Source organism: Brachyhypopomus gauderio, chromosome 14, assembly GCF_052324685.1.
Source record: "Brachyhypopomus gauderio isolate BG-103 chromosome 14, BGAUD_0.2, whole genome shotgun sequence".
Classification (NCBI taxonomy): Eukaryota; Metazoa; Chordata; class Actinopteri; order Gymnotiformes; family Hypopomidae; genus Brachyhypopomus; species Brachyhypopomus gauderio.
Window position 1 is genome coordinate 11,637,418 of NC_135224.1, and position 7,030 is coordinate 11,644,447.

Below are 7,030 nucleotides of genomic sequence, written 5' to 3' on the forward strand. Positions count from 1 at the left end.
AATTTTTTCTTAGTTTTTTTTTTTTTTTTTTTTTTATTATTATTTGCACAAAAACTGGGTCACAAATACAGAATAGTGCTGGGGAAAAGGGTTGTTGCAGAATAAACAAATAAACACACATATAACAAAACAGAACTACAAACAGGGGGGGTCATAATAATTGGAATTGAGCAAGAAAGAAAAGAAAAATAAATAAATAAATAATGAAATGGATAGATAAGTAAGTAATGAAAGGAGGGATCAGCTCTGGATGAATTGCAAAAATGGGGACCAGATATTGTTGTAATAATTAATGTTATCTTTTATGGTAAATATAAATTTTTCCAAAATTGAGTATTCCGTTAATAGATTGTACCAGTGATTTTATTGATAATTTTGTTCTGTCTTTCCAGTTAAGTAAAATAATCTTTTTAGCCACTGTTATAGAAATGAGGATGAATGTTTGCAGATGTTTAGGCATTGGTAGAGAGGAAAGGTCACCAAGCAGAGCTAAGGTGGGAGAAATTGGGATGCTGAGGCTGAGGATCTTGGACAGCTCTCTCAAGACCTCCAACCAAAACTGTCTGACAGGGGGGCAGAATGCGTGAAGATGATTGTCTGTTACCGTGGGGCAGTGTGTACAGGAGTTGGAGTCAGTGAAGCCCATCCGATGCATTTTCTCGATAGTGATGTGTGTTCTGTGTAATATTTTATATTGAATTAGCTGTATGTTAGAATTTGATGATATTTTAAATGTGTTACTGCAAATTACTTGCCAGTTATTTTCGGTTTGAGTCTGAAGGTCTGAAGTACATTTGTCTATTGGTAGTGAAATGGTGTGTTGTCATGATGTGAAAAGAGTTTATAGATTTGGGAGAGAAGTTTATTGGGTTTGAGTGAGTTTAATTTTAATAATAAAGAGGAAGTTGGTGATTGAACACAATTTTTTCTTAGGTCACTAGATCGTTAGATCATTTAATTTAATCTGTGTGTCCGAGTAATGTTCTAAAATCCATTATTCAAGTTTAGACCTTTAGGAAGACATCAGCACTACACAATTGCTATTATAGTATTCCATGTGCTCTTTTTCAGATCATAGTTGCCATGAACAGATGAAGTGGTTCGTCTTACTCTCCATCATGAGAACAGCCATTCTTCTGTTCACGTTCTTTATTTCCATGATCTACTTATTTCCTAAACGACAGTAACCAAAGCTGCAGCACTGCAGCCGGGACCGCATTAAGGCAATGAATTCCACGGCAAACCACTCTCTAGGTACATAACAAACATAATATAATATAATGATGAGATCTTGGATTTTTGTTATAGTTGCAGTACATTAAATGTAAATCGCTTCTGTAGTGGGGAAAGCGAAATTCTTCCACCTCTTTTGAAGACTGCAAAAAAGTTTTCTACCTCGCACACTTCTGCTGGTGACGCAAAGTTCACCCCCAGGATAAATGATTTTATTTTATTTCACTACGTTAATTTAAAGTTAATTCTGTTCGGCCAGCAGCTATTGATTTTAGTTTAATCTTCAGTGTAATCAATGTCAAGATAACAAACGCAGATGAAATTCCGACTGAGCACTTGCGAGCTACCTCTGTGGCCTCCTGCAAAGCCTTCAATAACCAAAGAAGGCTGGACCACTCTAAACATGGCCAGCTCAGCATCTCCTTTTATTCAAAGTAAGCCTGCATTCATATGTTTGCTTCGGAGTGTCAGTCCTGAATCGTCTGTTTCTGTAGAATTCTTTCACCATAAAGTCTCATTTACCAGGCAACGGGCCTGACAATGGGCAGTCATGGCCTCATGGTTAGGGAACTGGTCTTGTGACCGGAGGGTCGTGGGTTCGATTCCTAGACCTGAGGTGCCCCTGAGCAAGGCCCTTAACCCTCAATTGCTCACTTGTATAAAAATGAGGTAAAAATGTAAGTTGCTCTGGATAAGATTGTCTGCCAAATACCATAAATGTAAATTTAGTAGAATATGTCTAGCCTGTCTGGGATCTGCTCTTTCTGACATTTCCACCTGAAGCCCTCAATCCCTTCTTGGTAATACCTTGTTTAGCAAATAGTTTTCTTTAACTATATAATCTATTCTTAGTCATGTAATAATCAATTGTTTTTTGTTTTTGGATTTATGCTAGTTAGTTTGACAATTAGAATAAGCTACTCTCTTGAGCCAAATCATCTCAACTTTTATCCCTTGTAACATTTATGATTTTGATATTAACCATTCAATAAATTTGGAAATGTATTCATTAAATTGGTTGTGGTAGTAAATGTGTATTTTGATCCATGGTATTAGGTCACTGTGCAGGTCCAGAACATCACACCGTAATAACACTATTTCACCTGTTCCTGTTATCAAAACATATTTCCTCGGGAGTTCAGGGTGGTGCCCCATATCATAATTCATAGTTAATCAATATACTGCAACACTTCCTTCTGCTACATAATCTGTTTTAATATTAATTAATGTGCTTATCATGAGCCATCCTTTTGGCACAAAATTGGAAATATGTTCATTAAGATATTAAAGAAATTTGCATCTGATAATAGAACGCTCTGTATGCTTTTTCAGATGGTTGACAATACTTCACATTGAATGTATTCACATCAAGCGGGTATATAAAGTAGAAAAGTATATTGTTAAGTACATTTTTTTTTCATCCTTGGTTCACCCTTGAACAGCCTGACTTCTCCGACAGTGTTGCAGGTGTAAATATTTTGCATTCTTTTGGTGTTACATGTATGAAATTTAAAAATGATCCAGACTGACTTACAAAAGTGAAAACTGTGTGGATTCAGTGAGCTCTTTGTATGTATTTTATATATCATATTTTACAATATATATGCAATATATATTTGTGACCAACACTGGATTCCTCAATGTAAAAGCAAGCGGTACATCCCTGTTCTCTGTGTCTCTTTCAGGTACATTTCTGAAAGCAGTATTTCATACAGTTGCATGATATTAAATTGACAAATGTTGAATTATCACCTAAAACATTCAGTGAAGTCCTGATGGACAAAAAGAAGCACTGCAAAAGTTGAAGTTGGTATCTTGATCAGTGGTTGTATAACGACAAAACCATAAATATGTAAACACAAAATATTTATTACCTAAGCTTATGACTGTCACGGTGAGGCGGCCCCCTACCAGTCGCCTCCGTTCACAGCGGCTGTTGTTGTTGTTGTTTTGTTACGTCGTGTGCGTCCCTCAGGTGGGCGGAGCCCGTGATCCGTCTCACCTGAGGATCGTTTGTTTGCCTATATATGTCTTGTCTTGACCAGTTGACCGCTGGTCATTATATTCTTCATTTGGATCTATTGCACGGGTTTTTGGTTTGCGCACTTTCAATTAAACCATCCTTTCTCCCTGAGACTTGGCATGATCGCTTCCTTTTTTAGTCGCTCACCCTGCCCGTCACAATGACACACTGTATCCCCATTCTTAATACAGTCTTGACACTCATTTATTTGTTTATTTATAAATGCAATTATAGGAAGGAAGAATGCAGAAAAGTCTGAAAAATTATTTTTTTATGTAATTATGTTTCCTGCCATTTTATTTCCCTTTACTGTACTGTGACATCAGGGAATGTTATTACAATTAAGCTTTTAGAGTGTTAGAATGTATTTGTAATAAAATGTATGCTGCATAGCAAGGTGTCAGTGAAGGAATCTCAGTTGTACAAAAGGTAAGGTTGAGATGAAAGTTGGACATTTGGGCATTAACAGATTTAAAGGTCCTGTCAAGAGTATTTTTAGCTGTTAAAGTTAATCTATGATGTGGTTAAAATCCACACTAGCCCATCCCCTCCTGCACCATTCCTACTCCACTGACATGGTGGTTACTGATTTCATGCAAACATCAAACAGAGTTCACAGGAAAGAACATTTCTCAGTAAACCATTCTGAGCATCCAGAGATTACAATACAAAAACGTGTAAATGTTGTTGCATAGCATAATGAACAAATTTCTCAAAAGATAGCCATATATACAAGATACACATCAACATTACAACATTGTGGTTTTGAAATTGCTTTAGACCTATTTTATCTTAATTACATTATATATATATATATATATATATATATATATATATATATATATATATATATATATATATATATATATATAAACACTGTATATTTAGGGGGGAGGTCCCTCTGGGGAATTACCCAAAACAAAATCACACAGCACGCTAGGACAAAACGAACACACAGTACAAACGACAAACAGATGAGACCCACACGTGCTAGCTCCACGCACGGTGACGTGCCAATCTGGCTCGCAGTCCCTCACCACAGTCAACTTATGACAAAAAACAGAGCTAGGTGACAGAAATGAGATGCACTCGCATCACACATACACACGCAACAATGCGCCTCTCTGGCTTGCAGTCACTCACCACAGTCACGGAGAGCGAGGCGACAAAGAAGAGGCACTCGCTTCACACACACGCACAACACTAAACACATGTGAGCTGCGCACCTCTGTCCACACGCCCATGTACACAAGTTACACATTTATGCGCAGACAAACCCTCTCGCTAACTCCAGTTCTAGTCGTCACATTGACATACACACATACAAACAAACACTGCCGACGGCCAAGCATGAATCGAAGGATGCACAGTCTCACTGGAGAGGAGCATTACTGCGGTCACAGGCTCCGCCGTGTAACATAGACATGCACAAGACAGACCAGCCCAGACCGACCCAGCTCACTCTCTCACGAAACACACGACAAACATATATCACGCAGACAAACATTTACCACAAGACATGACAAGACAAAAGTAAAGGAGACTGGCGGCTTCCAAAAGGTGGCTGGTTATTCTGTGATGGGCAGGGAGTGCAAAAAAAGAGCAAGCGATCACGCCAAGTCTCAGAGAAAAAGGAGGACTTAATACATAAGGTGCACAAACCAAAAACCCGTGACTGTCACGGTGGGGAGTCCAGGTCACCGCCAGAGGGCGCGTGTCCCCATTCAGGCTGATTCTCAACACGCCCCCGAGCACTAAACCACTCCTACCGTCCCGTCCACCTGAGTACTAGCACCTGTTCCCCATTAGTTTGTGCACCCTTTTTATTCGGTCCAGTGCTGCACATTGCCCTGCTGGGAGTTTCACGCTGGACCTCTCTCCGCTGCTGCTGCCTGTTTGGTGCCTAGTGTCTGGAGTTTTGCTAAAGCTGACTGCTTTGCAGTTACCCTTTCGTTGTGTTATGTTTTACTGATTTCTTTCTCTTATGGAGATTAAACATCCTTTGTTGCAACCCTCGCCTTTAGCCGCCTCTGTCTCCATGTCACAGTGACATGATCCAAGTTAAGGATAGAATAACCAGCAGTCAACTGGTACAACGACAAGACATATATAGACAGACAATAAAAGGGGTTTTTGTTACATGTTCTGTGATGTTGCTTTCTGTATTGTTGAGTATGTATGAGTTTCATGTGTTCATGTTGGCAGTTTGACTCTATAATAAATCACTTAAGGTTTCACTCTTGCGTCCAGCCTCCACCTACCCGATGTTACACATATAGTAGTCTCTTCTGTACTCAACCCTGTATTCAAAGGGGCAGATGCCTCCTGGCTGTCTTTGTTGGGCCCTACAGATGTTGCTTGTTATCACATGTCTTCATTGTCTTCATAAGAAACATCTGAGACACGTTTTGGTGACTTGGCAGGTAATGCAAGATGAGTGCCCTTCACATGGAGATCCAGCACCAGATGAATTCACCTTAGGCCAGTCACTGCCATCCTTACATCCATCATTAATGTCCATAAACTTTTCATCTTTAATCCATCCACTGTCCTCCTTCCCTTCTCTTCTCTCTAGGACAAAATCCTATTAGTCAAAGCTGTTGCGTTTCTGGTTTTAGTACTAGAGTACTGGAGACATTCCATGTGTACTGATATAGAGTATACATCACTAGGACATGTATCATGCCACTCCATAGATTCATTCTATTAACTAATTACGTTGTCAATGTAACAAATCAGAATCAGGGACATGAGATGGAGCCATGTGCAGGTAAAAGTAGTTCAATGTAGGTACAATGGGCAATCCAAAAAACAAAGCAGGGTCAAAAGCGGAACCTAACAGGGCAGCGGTACAGAAAGGCTAGGCAAAAACAGTCAACAACAGTCAGAGATCAAAACACAAAGGAAAAAAACAGCAGGTGAGATGGTAACCATGGTGACATCAGTACTCTGGAGAGGTAGACCTCTGGTGGCGAGAGAGTGAACTGCTGACCGTTATCTATATTGGATCTTAGACGGTGTCTTAGATTGTCTTAGATTATATGAACGTTTGCTCACACATCTGAATCACACAAGCCACCAAAGTGTTTGACAACAGGCTCTTATTTCACCAGGTGTACAATAATTTGAAATAAATGTCCATGATACAAAGTATTTAAGTATGATTTTCTTTACATTTACAAAAGACATCTAATAACATTTATATTTTGAAAATATCAAATAAAGTCATGGATTTATTGTGAGGGAATTGCAAAAAATAAGGAAGTGATCACGCCAGGATCATCTCAGGAACTGAATGGAGATTTTATGAATGAAATGTGCACCAACTCAAAACCCATGACTAATCCAAATTAAGGAAACAATAATCAGCAGTCAACTGGTACATAGACAATACATTTATTGACAGTGCTGTGGCTGGTGACAGAGGCGGCTTCACAATGGCTTCTACAGTAAATGTAATGTATTTGTGTCTGTGCATACAGTCAGATATGATTTGGCACATGCAACCATGAAAACGTTTTATTTAACAAAGATATGGGAGCAATGTCCATTAACACACATGCCACCACAAAATTGTGTAACGATACGTTAATGCAATCCACCCTTCAGGAGGCTGGGAAACTGCTTTTGTGTTAAGATTGGTGTATAATGCACACTGCGAGATAAGTATTACTAAGACATTTGTGGCTCTATTTCATGTGCTGCTATTATTTGCACATCTTGAGGACATAGTAAACATAGCATACACACCATAATATTTTTTGATTGATTTAT